The sequence below is a fragment of the Triturus cristatus genome, chromosome 5_1, assembly GCF_964204655.1.
Source record: "Triturus cristatus chromosome 5_1, aTriCri1.1, whole genome shotgun sequence".
Taxonomy (NCBI): Eukaryota; Metazoa; Chordata; class Amphibia; order Caudata; family Salamandridae; genus Triturus; species Triturus cristatus.
The window spans coordinates 1,010,864,822-1,010,877,993 of record NC_140587.1 but is presented as its reverse complement, the minus strand read 5'-3'; the positions used below and the strand labels follow the sequence as shown (position 1 = coordinate 1,010,877,993).

The 13,172-nt window shown below is 47.5% G+C and overlaps 1 protein-coding gene across 2 annotated transcripts in view; it reads right to left on the bottom strand.

Moving 5' to 3' along the window:
* The window catches only part of LOC146832786 (kinesin-like protein KIF17), a 930,557-nt gene that overhangs the window by 304,958 nt on the left and 612,427 nt on the right, over window positions 1-13,172 (bottom strand). The window lies entirely within an intron of this gene.

The following is a 13,172-nucleotide window of genomic DNA, read 5'->3' as shown; positions in this document are numbered from 1 at the left end:
CTTGCTATCCTGATCCATATCTCTAAAGAGCTGAAGGTTATACCTATCCCCATTAGCAAGATGGGATTCAGATGTTATGGGTGGTTTATTCCTGTGATTTACACTTCTTCTTGATAAACTTTTATAATTCAGTTTGAGAATGTGATTTTATTTCAACCGATATAAATTCTTGAAGCTGGGTTGCTTTTCTATCTTAAGGTTTTTAATGTAATACTGATGGGGGATTTTAATGCTAAGCTGAGTGCTAACCAAATTTGTAGTAATTCTTTTACTGTTGATGATTCCGCCCCCCCCCCCCAATATCCTCTTAAGATCAAAGGGGCAGCAAACTATTTCAAGCAATGTACTGACCAAGGGGGTTTGTCCATCCAAGGATCTACCTACATTTGTTGAATGGGGTAACGGACAACTATTGATTACTTGTTTATATGGAGAACACATGTGAACCTTGTGAGCCCAGGAGTTGAGCATGATACCGGTTTTAGTGACCACAACCCATTTGAAATAAGGGTGACAGAATTACCGGGCACTAGTTCAGACGCTGTGCCAGGTTTGACTAGCTTAATGGTTAAGGACAAGGGACTAAGAGTAAAGTGGACTTCCTCCGACTTGGACATCTGCAGTTACAGTACTTGTTTTAAAAAACAGGAATAAAGAAGACCCTACATGCTACATACCTATTTTCTTGCTAAGCTCTGTAGTGAAGGTGGTAGGTGTTTTTTTTTACAGTGTGTGGAAACCTGAGTCCAGTCTCACAACATTCTCTGCCCAGTGCAGTATGGATTCAGAGAAGGTAAAGGCACTATGGACCAGTGCCTGAACCAAAACGTCTTTATTGGAAAATATGTAATAGAAAAGCTAGGGACCATGTATCTCGCGTTCATGGACCTGGGCAGTGCCTTTGACAGGGTGAATAGGTCAAAACTATGGGATAACTTGATGGCGTTAGGTCTATTTATTTCATTAGTCAACTTTTTAAGGGCTCTGCACTTGGATGAAATTGCGTTAGTGAGATTTGGTCTGGGTGGGGAATGTTCAGAATCTTTTGGCCTCCGACAAGGGGTCAGACAGGGATGTGTGCTGGCACCAATACGCTTTCTATTGTATATTAATGGTTTGAACACTTTCTAGGCCACACATGGGAAAGATGTGCCCTTCCTACTCTATGCAGATGATGACGTGTTGATGGCTTAAATGACCAATGGGCTTTAAGTACTTGTTCACCTCTTTGTCAACTTTTTGGAAATAACCTGGAGCTGATTGTAAACATTAGCAAAACACATTACATGGTGTGTGGGAGAAAATCCCCCAAAGCTAGATCAATAGTTATGAAGGGGAATAGGGTTACTAGGGTGCCTGATATTCCCTATTTGTGGGTTACTTTTGAACCGCAGAACTGTTGGCTCACATGTATATCAAAGCGGTGCTCCCGCTTTCCCTTGGCTTGTAGTTCCTTTTTAGATTTTCAAAGTTATTCGGTAACAGTCCTATCTTACCTCTGTTACAGATCTACAAAATGCAATGTCTTCAAGTACTTCTGTATGGTGCTGCCTTTTGGGGTTATCGGAATCTTAAGGCCATTTAGCAAGAGGAGGATTGTTTTTGAAGGCGATTGTTGGGCTTGGCCACAATAGCTCATTGTTATTTATCCACGATGAGCTGGGCTTGACTATGTGGAGGAGTGTGCGAATTTGGCGCCAGTGCTACTGTGGATCTCAGTGTGGTGTGGCAAACACACATGATTTAACAGGGATGTTACTGAGGACTGCCTTGGGTGTGCGTACGGTCTCAAAATTTCATGAATGAGTTACATCAAGTCCGCTGCCAGGTCCTTAGGCTGCCCTGACTTGTTTCTTAAACCACATCTTCTTACCAAGGGGGACAGGAGGAGCAGTTAAGACATGGTTTATAAAGCAACTAAAAGAAACTAGGGAATCTGAGGTGCACCTGAGGCCAAACACCAGAGCGCCCTTATTTTTGCAAACTGTTGCAGGCCCAGAGCCTTACCTTCTTGCTGTAAGTCATCCAAGGGAATGATTCCTCTGGATGAAATTTCGGTTGTGGTCTATATGCTCATATATTTATTTTCCGCCTGGCCAGTTCGACCCTAAAAAGATTGATGTATGCCCTTGTGATGGCTGCTCTAAACAGACACTGAAACATCTGGTACTGTTTTGTACATGGTATGAGTTTTTACCACATAAGTATTGTTAGACTTGACATCTTTTGGCGTGTTTCCCCTGAGTTTTTGCTTTCTGACCTCCCGGTTTGGACTCTGTTTTTGCTGGCTTAGTGTTTCTGCAAACTTTTCTCACTGCTGATCAGTGGTAAAGTGCAAGTGCTCCTGTGGTAAAATGTGTTATGGATTGGTGTTTCCATGATTGGCATATTTGATTTATGTGTCAGTCCCTAGTAAAGTGCACTGAGTGTAACAGGGCCTGTGAATCAAATGCTGTTAGTGGGCTGTAGCACTGCACTGTGCCTCCCACACAAACAGCCTGTAAATGTAACTCTTGCCTGCCATTGCAGAGCCAGTGTGCAGTATGGGACTGCCTTGTCAACTTGGCAAGTGTACCCACTTGCCAGGCCCCGACCTTCGCTTTTCTTACATGTCAGTCACCCCTAAGGTAGGCCCAAGGTACCCCTGTGGGCAGGCTGCAGTGCATGTGAAAGGTAGGACATGCCCTGGTGTGTGTGGCATGTCCCGATAGTGAATTATTGCCAATTCCGTTTTTCACTATTGCAAGGCTACCTGTTCCCCATAGGAAGGATGAGGAGTTTGTTTATAACATCTTATAAACATAACTGTCCCTGGGAACTAGGTAGGAAAATAAAGTTTAGTATTTCTGAACTCAGAATTTAAAGATGCATCTTTTAGTGAAGGTGATTTTTACATTCTGTGTTCGAAAATACCACTTTTAGAAAGTAGGTGTTTTCTTGCTTAGCCATCCAGCAGGCCTCTGCTGGGTTTGTGGATTGACTGTCTGGGCTTTGGATGACAGGGGCTGGGGAGCAGCAGAGGCTCCAGATAGTCTAGGTGGGTCAGGAAAGGGCTGAATAGACCTGGTCTGCATTTAGAGTAGGGGGAGGAAATTTCCTTGCACTTGAATGGGCCTGGTCTGCCTCTGACAATGCCGTCGCCACCTCCTGCCAGGAAGCCACACCAGGAAGGGCAGAACTGGTTCTGGTGGGGCACAGACACTCTCTGCCTGAGAGGACACAGGATTTTGTAGTGTACGTATTGGGGCCCAAAACCCTGAACTTTCGAACTCTTTTGGACCAAGAAGACTGCCAAGTAGAAGAGCTGGAGAAGCTGTGAGAAGGAACTACAACTTTGCTGAGTGTTTTGCTGTGTTGGCCTGCAGTGGCTGCTTCTGTCTTGGGCAGTGAAAGGACTGGACTAAACTTTCTGCAATCTATTTGTATTGGGTAGGCTGAAGGGAACAGGAGACAAGTCAGGTATGTTTTGAAAAATAAAGGGTTTATTAACAGGGAGATTCCCCTCCTCCAGTATATAGCAAATATGTTTTGCTTGTAACACCAAAACAACAACAACAACAAAAAAAAAGAGGTCTGGTAGTTACTGGTTTGCACTTTGTTATGACAGTCCACGATCCCTCTGGTTCTCTTCACCAAGTCTTGGGTATTGTGGCTTCCGGGCACCCTCCCAGTAACTTCCTCGGTCTCCGCCAAGTCAGGAAAAAGAAAAGAAAGAAATGGCCGGGGTTACTGTTGTGTTTCCTGTGTTCACCGTGTGTGCTACCATCACCAAGAACCACCCGGGTAGTGAGGGGGGTGGAAACGTGAGGAAACCGACGCGGTGCACAAACTACAAAAGCTACACACGTGCCCTTAGCTCCTTGTGCCTCCCCACCACCCCATCAAAACGACCCCAGCAGAGGTACTCACCTTGTGCCACGACCCGTGTCCAGGGCTGTGGCGAAAGGACCCGGGGCGTCCTCCTCCCTCTGTGGCCCGCCGGGCCTGGTCGCACTGTACGCTGCTTTCGCTGGGGTCTCTCTCCTCTTGGTTCCTTCGCCCTCGCCTTCCGTTGCTGTATCCTCCTTGCTCCTCGTCTCTTTCTGCACGCTCTCCGCTCCCGGTGTTGCCACACACCGCTCTGTTCTTCTGTCCTTTTTCTTGTCCCGCCTCGATGACGTCGGGAGTGCCTCCTCGAGTTTCCCAGCCGCCGCTAGACCGCTGACCTCTTCCAGTTGGGGTGGTGAGTCGGCGCAGTCTTTTGGACACTTCCGTTCCACCTCCGTCCTCCTCACACAGCTCCCCCCCTCAGGAATGGATGATGTGGCCATTCAGTGGAGGGGTGCCGCGACAGGTAGTCGGCACTTATCTTTTTCGCACCTGGCATGTGGATGGTCTGGAACGAAAAAGGTTGCAGGGCTAAGAACCAACGGAGTATACGTGGGTTGGTGTCTTTGTTGCTGGCCAGCCAAGTGAGAGGGGCATGATCGGTGAGAACAAGGATGTTACGCCCTAACAGGTAATACTGTAGGGCTTCTATAGCCCACTTAATAGCTAAACACTCCGTCTCAATGGTGGAATAGTGTGTCTCACGAGGAAAGAGCCTTCTGCTGATGTAGAGAAGAGGTTTGAGTTCTTTGTTATCATCAGGCTGGTACAACACAGCCCCTAGACCTAGTCCAGAAGCATCGGTCTGCAGGATGAATGTTTTATCGAAATTAGGGCAATCTAGTACCGGAGCTCTACAAATGGCGTCTTTCAAAGCAAGAAAAGTATTCTCGTGTATCGGGGTCCAGGAAGTTATGTGGGAGGAATAATTCTTTGTTAAGAGATCCGTAAGGGGGCTGGCAAGGGAGGAAAATCCTGGAATAAACCGCTGATAGTACCCGATAAAACCCAGAAAGGAACGTACCTCCCGTCGGGTTTTAGGGGCAGGGATTGCCCTAATCGCCTCTACTGTGTCCATCTGAGGTTTTAGAAGCCCCTCTTGAATAGTGTAAACCAGGTACTGAATGGTGTTTGTGACAAGTAAGGATTTTTTGGGGTTTATAGTGAGACCTGCTGTTTAAATGGCGGTGAATACGGAGTGCAAATGTTGTATATGGTCTTCCCAAGAAGAACTGAACACGACTATGTCGTCAAGTTACGCAGCAGCATACCCATTGTGGGGTTGTAGAAGTCTGTCCATCAAACGGGGAAACGTGGCAGGGGCCCTGTGCAACCCGAAGGGAAGCACCCTGAACTGGTAGATACCAGAGGGAGTCGAAAAGGCGGTCTTCTCTTTGGCTTGAGGGAACAAGGGGATCTGCCAGTAACCCTAGGTTAAATCAAGGATCGACATATAGCGGGTCTTTCCCAACCGTTCGATTAGTTTGTCAATGCGTGGCATGGGATAGGTGTCGAATTTGGTTATGGCTTTTACTTGTCTGAAATCTATACAAAAGCGAAGACTGCCATCGGGTTTTGGCACGATCACCACTGGGGAGCACCAGTTACTCTGTGATGGTTCAATAATGTTGGATTGTAGCATGGCTGTCACTTCACTTTCTACTGCATCCCTTCGGGCTGCCGTTTTTTTTCTCTTACCACTTTACTTTCTAGTGATACTATGTCATGCTGTACCAGGGAGGTCAGGCCAGGGATAGAGGAAAACAAACCTGGAAAGGAGTCTAACAAGGCCTTTATCTGTGTATGCTGTGTAGGTGATAATTTATCTCCATTGGGTACCTTCTCTGTTTCAGAATCCCATACGGTCAGCGGGGGTACATCAATGGGTCTTTCGGTGCTCCCTAGGTGTACCGGTATCCCTGAGGTGTCAGGTGTAGGTGGTTCTTCCCATTTTTGTAGATGGTTGACATGATATATCTGTGTGCCCCCCCCCTTGCGAGGGTAAAAAGATGTGGTACATAACCGGGGTGATCCGTTTGTTTAATTACAAAGGGACCCTGCCAATGGGATAACAATTTATTCTCGCTGGAAGGCAATAAAAGCAACACTTTATCCCCGGGCTGGAATTCTCTCAGACTACTGTTTCTGTCGTAGTATGTTTTCTGTGTATTTTGGGCTACTTCCATGTGTTTATGTACCAGGCCCCATAACTGGTTCACCAAAGTCTTAAGATCCTTAGCATATTTCAGCAGGGGCTTCCCTTCCTCGACCTCCTCCTCCCACTGTTCTGCTGCCATATCCAGAAGAGATCGGGGCTTCCTTCCGAACAGTAGTTCGAATGGAGAGAAACCTGTGGAGCTCTGTTCATGCAATCTTATGGCAAAGAGAACCAGAGGAAGCTTACGGTCCCAGTCCCTTCCAGATTTGGAGATTACTTTACGGAGCATGGTCTTATTGGTTTTGTTATAACGCTCCACTGGGCCATCTGTTTGGGGGTGGTACGCTGACATGAGGATCCTGTCGATTCTCAAAATCGTGCATACCTGTGCCATAAGGCGGGACATGAACGGGGTCCCCTGATCTGTTAGTATTTCTGACGGGAAACCCACCCTCGAGAACAGGGATATCATGGCCTGGGCTATGGTGGGAGTGGTCATACTCGTTAGGGGGAACACTTCGGGATATCGGCTCGCATAATCCACAATGACGAGGATGTAACAGTGTCCTCTGGCTGAGGGGGGCAGGGGCCCTACCAAGTCCATCCCTACCCTTTTGAATGGTATATCAATTATGGGTAAGGGGTGAAGAGATGCTTTCTTTACCCCACTCGGGTTTACATACTGACATCTCACACATGCAGCACAATGTTTAGCAACGTCTCGGAACACCCCGGGCCAATAAACGTTTTCCAACAGGTATTTCAAAGTGTTCTCCTTGCCGTAATGACCCCACCACCTGATTGTGTGCCAGATGTAGAACGTGTGTGTGCGAAAGGAGGAGGGAACCAGCAGTTGTGTGGTAGAGTGTGTAACCCCCTTCATAACCCTATACAATAGCCCCCTTTTTACCAGAAAATAGGGTCCTACCTGTGCCGGCTCTTGGTCTTGAACGTGTTCCCATGCATGAGAAAGAGTGTTGTCCTCCCTTTGGGCCATACGGAAACTAACAGGGACCGCTTTATTTGTCTCGGGGAGTGAAAGAGGATAGGTAGGACAGGAGTGCTGTGTCTGGGTGAAGTTCCATTTATCCCTTCGTCTGTCTTGTCTGCTTTTTCTGTCCTTTGTTTGTGTGGTCTCTATGTCACTACCGTTAAAGGGCGCTTCATTTAACCAGGTACTAGGGATCTCCTTGATATCGTCCAGGTATTGTCTAAACTTTGGATGGTCTGTTCCAATAATAACTGCTTCGGGAAAGGATGGCATGACACTCACTTTTCTTAGCTGGATATCATTATCTACGTCTAACAAGACCTCGGCTACTGGGTATGAGTTGGTGTCTCCATGTACACACGTAACGCTTACTTTTTCATGTTCTCGCATCTGGGGACGGGATATTAGGTTTTCGTTTACCACTGTCACATGACACACCCGGTGTCCAGGAGAGCCTGCTGCTTCCTTCCGTTTAAGAGGATCACCTTCCTATAATTCTGGTGTGCCTTCCCTGTCACATATATCCGCCCTCTAGTATAACCTTTCTCCATGGGCTCAGTGGCGGGAGCCCGATGAGGACAGTGCCTAGCGATATGTCCCCTTTCCGCACAGTGATAACACTGTGGACCCTGACTGTTAGGTGGTTGGGAATGAAAAGGTTTTTTTTGTTGGCTACGGGGAGGTACTGGGGTTCTAGCCTCTGGTCACCCTGAACTCCGCGAGGGGATGTAAGGTGGTCTGGGTGTATTTGCCCTGAAATCTGGGGATCTATGGAAGGCGCACGCCAATTCAACCGCGGTGGTAGAAGTGAGGCTGGGATGTTGCTTCACCCAAGACCTAGTGTTGGGAGGTACGGCCTCCAGGAATTGTTCCATGTATATTTTCTCTGTGAGTTCCTCTGTACTGGATGTATGGGGCATCAGCTATCTATTACACATGTCTCGTATTCTATAATAGAGGGAGCGGGGATTGTCTCCTGCTGTCCATTTCTCTTTCCTGAATTTCGCTCTGTAATACTCCTGGTCGCAACCCAGGCGTTCCAAGATGGTTTTCTTGACATCCTCATAGGCGGTGGTTCCGGCTGGATTGGCCACTTGGTAGGCGGCCTGGAGTTCACCGGATAACAGAGGAGCTATGTACTGGCCCCACCTCTCTTGGAGCCATGCTGCTGTGGTTGCTACTCTTTCAAAGTTGATAAAAAAATTGACTAGATCGTCCCCTTCTTGATATTTTTGCAAGACAGACCCAGGAACGTTAGGTCTCACCCTTATGCTTACTACTGCGTCTGTGAGTCTTAAAATCGTGGTATCCTGGACCTGTTGGTTGCTGGTGAGCTGGTTAGCCTGTTCCCTCAACGCCTCCTGGAGAGCCTCCCTATCCGGACGGTCTGGGAGTGTTGTTCTTACACAAGTTGGAGGTGTCGCTGCCCTTCGGCCAGCTGGGCTATTATTCCCTCTACAGTCACGGGACGTGTCATGATTCAACACTACAGCTGGTGAATCCCACTTCTGACACCACTTTGTATTGGGTAGGCTGACGGGAATAGGAGACACGTCAGGTATGTTTTGAAAAATAAAGGGTTTATTAACAGGGAGATTCCCCTTCTCCAGTATATAGCAAATATGTTTTGCTTGTAACACCAAAAAAAAAAAGAGGTCTGGTAGTTATTGGTTTGCACCTTGTTATGACAGTCCACGATCCCTCTGGTTCTCTTCACCAAGTCTTGGGTATTGTGGCTTCCGGGCACCCTCCAAGTAACTTCCTCGGTCTCCGCCAAGTCAGGAAAAAGAAAAGAAAGAAATGGCCGGGGTTACTGTTGGGTTTCCTGTGTTCACCTTGTGTGCTACCATCAACAAGAACCACTTGGATAATTAATCGGGGGGAAACGTGAGGAAACCAACGCGGTGCACAAACTACAAAAGCTACACGTGTGCCCTTCGTTCCCTGTGCCTCCCCACCACCCCCACCAAAACGACCCCCGCAGAGGTACTCGCCTTGTGCCACGACCCGTGTCCAGGGCCGTGGCGAAAGGACCCGGGGCGTCCTCCTCCCTCTGTGGGCCGCCGGGCTTCGTCGCACTGTACGCTGCTTTCGCTGGGGTCTCTCTCCTCTGGGTTCTTTCGTCCTCGCCTTCCGTCGCTGTATCCTCCTCGCTCCTCGTCTCTTTCTGCACGCTCTCCACTCCAGGTGTTGCCACACACCGCTCTGTTCTTCCGTCCTTTTTCTTGTCCCTCCTCGATGACGTCGGGAGTGCCTCCTCGAGTTTCCCAGCTGCCGCTAGACCGCTGACCTCTTCCGGTTGGGGTGGTGAGTCGGCGCCGTCTTTTGGACACTTCCGGTCCGTTCGGCCTCCGTCCTCCTCACATTCTTTTTGTGAGTTTCTCCAAGGGCTTGAGGTATAGCTTGCCCCTTGTTCAAAAAGTCTCAGGAACAGCAAAGACTTCAAGTTCTTCTGCCCTCAGCACTGGGGACCTTGTGTTTTGTGCTGCAACAGAAGAAAAAGCAACCCGACACCGTCTACGACGCCACTGCCAACTCCGTGTCCTGAAGGCAACGCAGAGGGCACCACGACTCTAGTCTCACCGACATCTGCTGACGTCACCACAGAGCTGCTGCTCCGCGACCTGTGGGCACCGCACTCTGCATCGCCTCGCTTCACGGCGCCGCCTTGGTTTCCACGACAACACCACTCCACGCCGAAATAGACACCTCTGCTTGCACCGTGGTTCCAGGGCACCACTCGTAAAGTTACACTACGCAACGCCCTAATCCGCACCACAGCTTTGGTCTACCGCCGCCATTGACTCCAATTCGTCAGCCGACAACAGCGCTTCAGCAACGACGAAGACGCTACCTGGACCGTAATCTGCCAGCACCGCGACGAGCACCGCATTCACTTCGCACCGCGACCCTGGTCTCATCAACGACGTCATCTGATGTCGCCACCGAGCCGCTGCTCGCACCGTGACCCGAGGGCACCACACGCCGCACCGCTGCACTTCGCACCGTAGCACCTGACGCCTGCGGGTGCCAGCGCTCCTGACTTTAACCGCAAGGAGTTCGATGTGCAACGCGTGTGACTACAACTCCTGCACCAACCTCCGGAACCGATGCCTGCGGATAACGTTCTTTCGGAAGCTCAACGAGAGGTCGCCAACGCCCTGCATTTCTAAAGGTACTGTTTTGCGGGTCTTCCCGACACCGTAGCTGGTCTGCGACGCCGCAGTCAGCCTGAACTGTTTGGATTTGTTTGTTCAAAACGCCGTGATAGCCCCAGAGGGAGCTATTGACATCAAGGGACAGTTTTTCGAGGTTATTTTGATAACTGAAGATTTCTGAATACTGTATTGTGGATTTTTATCGTTTTTGGTCTTGTCTTAAGGATATAAAAATATTGGATATTTTTATAAACTGGTGTGGTGTCCTTTTGTAGTGCGTACACTGTATTACTGTTAGTTATGTGCAATACTTTACACACTGCCTCTAAGATAAGCCTGATTGCTCGTGCCAAGCTACCAAGGGGGTGAGCAGGGGTTATTTTAGGAGTTTAACTCCCTTATCCTGACCCTTGCCAGCTAGAGAACCCCATTTCTAACAAGTATTTAATATCACTCAAAGTCTAAGGGCTTTTGCCAGTTTCGGGCAGCTTTTTTATATTTACAGATACTATGTGATCATGCAGTAATGATAGCTGTTTCCTCTTTTTTGAAGGGAGCACTACACTGGAATAAGATTATGAATTTATCAAATCTTTACTGTAAAATTGTGGGTTGCTTCCTGGGGTGTAAAAGGCTGGGGCGTTTTAGAATGTTTATAGTACTGTAATATTGTTAATAAGATGGTTTTCGTATTGTAAATTTATGCACTATGAATTTATACGTTTTTATGTATTTTCCTTTATGATTATGTTGCATAACAGAATAAAGATATTATTCATTCATTCATATTGCAACATACAGAAGAATTCAGCATGGAGGTGGGCAATTAGCTAGCTATCTATTTTGAAAATGTATTTTAAAACATGTTTTTAAATCTTGTTATATGGCAAGCACTGCAACAACTTATTTTATAGTTTGATAAAACTAATATTCTGTAGTAAGCCTAAGGTTTTGGGAGATATGCTCCTGTTGGCTCAACCAATTTGAGGAACATGAACAGAAAAGTATGTTTCAAGGGAATTATTCAGCTTTTGACACTTCCGTTGGATTTAAATAATTTAGGTCGTACTTTACTAGTCCCACTTTAACCTCTTCCATGCTCATGACGGCTCCCGGCCGTCATGAGTCACGGTGGGCGTGTGCGCACGACGGCCGGGAGCCGTCATGACCACGCCCGCGATTGGAATGTTCAGCACGCCGCAGTGAAGAGGTTAACAGTTGACTGGCACATGGTAGCTTCTCAAAGTCACGCTTTAGCACACGAGGTGGACCCCGATACTGGATCTTGCAACCGAGATTCAAGTTTATCAAGGAAATTACGTTATGATATATCACGCATCTGAAGTAATCATTTTCAACTGGCAGTTTAAGATATTGCATCTTTTAAAAATAGTGCTGTCAATAGAGATGCCACTGTAACTATCTGACTACCTTTGGGCAGGATATGAACAGAAGAAGCCAAAGATTAGGCATAAAGGTTGAGCTGGCCCCTGTTCAGGGGTCTCTGCTGTATTTCCTTGCTAACAGTAGAAAAAACACTATGGCTGTGCTGTGTTGAACAAGATACTTACCTTCGGTAACGCATTATCTGGTAGAGAATCTATCTAGCTGAAGATTCCTTACCTTTGAATTTCCCAGGCGTCAAGCTAGATCTGGAAACTTTTGCTGAGCAATACCCCTTGTGCACGACGTCGGGTGGCTCCATTCGACTCTGCGTGACGTCGTTGGTAGTGTCGGTTATGGCGTTGCGATGCATATATAGGCGCCACCCAGGCACGCAGAAGTCAGTACTTTTCGTATTTTCCACGCCAGAAGTGTAGAGCCATGAAGAAACTGACGTAGTCATGTGCAAAACTAGGGCCCTGAAAGGGAGAGAAAACAACCCTAGTCCTACCACATCAGTCCACAAGGCAGGGAGGTATGGGTGGGGCTATAAGGAAACTGCAGCAAGATAGAGTCTCGCCGAGATAACAGTTACCGAAGGTAAGCAACTTGTTCATCTGATAGAGACTTAGAGCTGCAGATTCCTTACCTTTGAATGAGATACCCGAGCCATACCATCCCGGCGGTGGGTTGCGGACTCATGATCTAAACTAAGAAGTCTTGCAGGACTGATCGGGCAAAGTGCCCGTCCCTGCCCAAGGCAATAATGTTTTGCAAACGTGTGCAATGATGCCCACGTTGCTGACTGACAGATGTCTTGGACTGGGACACCCAGAGCCAAGGCTGTAGTCGCCTTTCCCCTGGTGGAGTGGGCCCTTTATCCATCAGGGGGATGCTTCCTGGTGAAGCAGGGTCTCTTTTTACCATATAAATGCCTTAAGCCATTCCTGCCCTACACCTGCAGCATGAGACCCTCACATATGCACCACCAGCCAAAATATGGGAGTTTGTTAACTCGACCATTCTGTCTAAAACACTCACTAGATACAACAGGCCCCACGCCCACCTAGGAATATAGACGTCCCTCTTGCAAAAAAGGTATAGGCCTCAGCTCACTCAAGTTACCGAGGCCCCACTGGTCTCAAATGTGCATTTTTGTAGTACACATCACAGTGAGCCAGCACAGACATGAAACACCCCTTAATTAGAGGAACAACATAGGGCAAGACTTGGGTGGAGGCCAGCTGGTACATCTCATTGCTTCATTTCTGATATCTGATGTTTTTCTGCTAGCTTTTAAAACTACGACCGCAACTTGCCATGACAACATGACCTGTAACCTTTGTAAAAGTTCTGCTTTCTTAAAAGTTTCTGAGAAGTGATACAAATCGTTTTTGATAAATGTCTAATTTCATCATGATCTACGGTCAAGCATCAGTTGACCTTCCGATAACACCTTTTGCACCATGGTGTTACTTCTGGATTTTTAATATTTTGAGGAAGTAACTGAAGGTTTGCGGTCAAAAGCACCTGTTAATGTTTTGATCCTGTGGTTAATAGTTCCGCATTAAACAAGTATAAAAGATGTGCTTCACAGCTTCTGCAGTGCACCTTC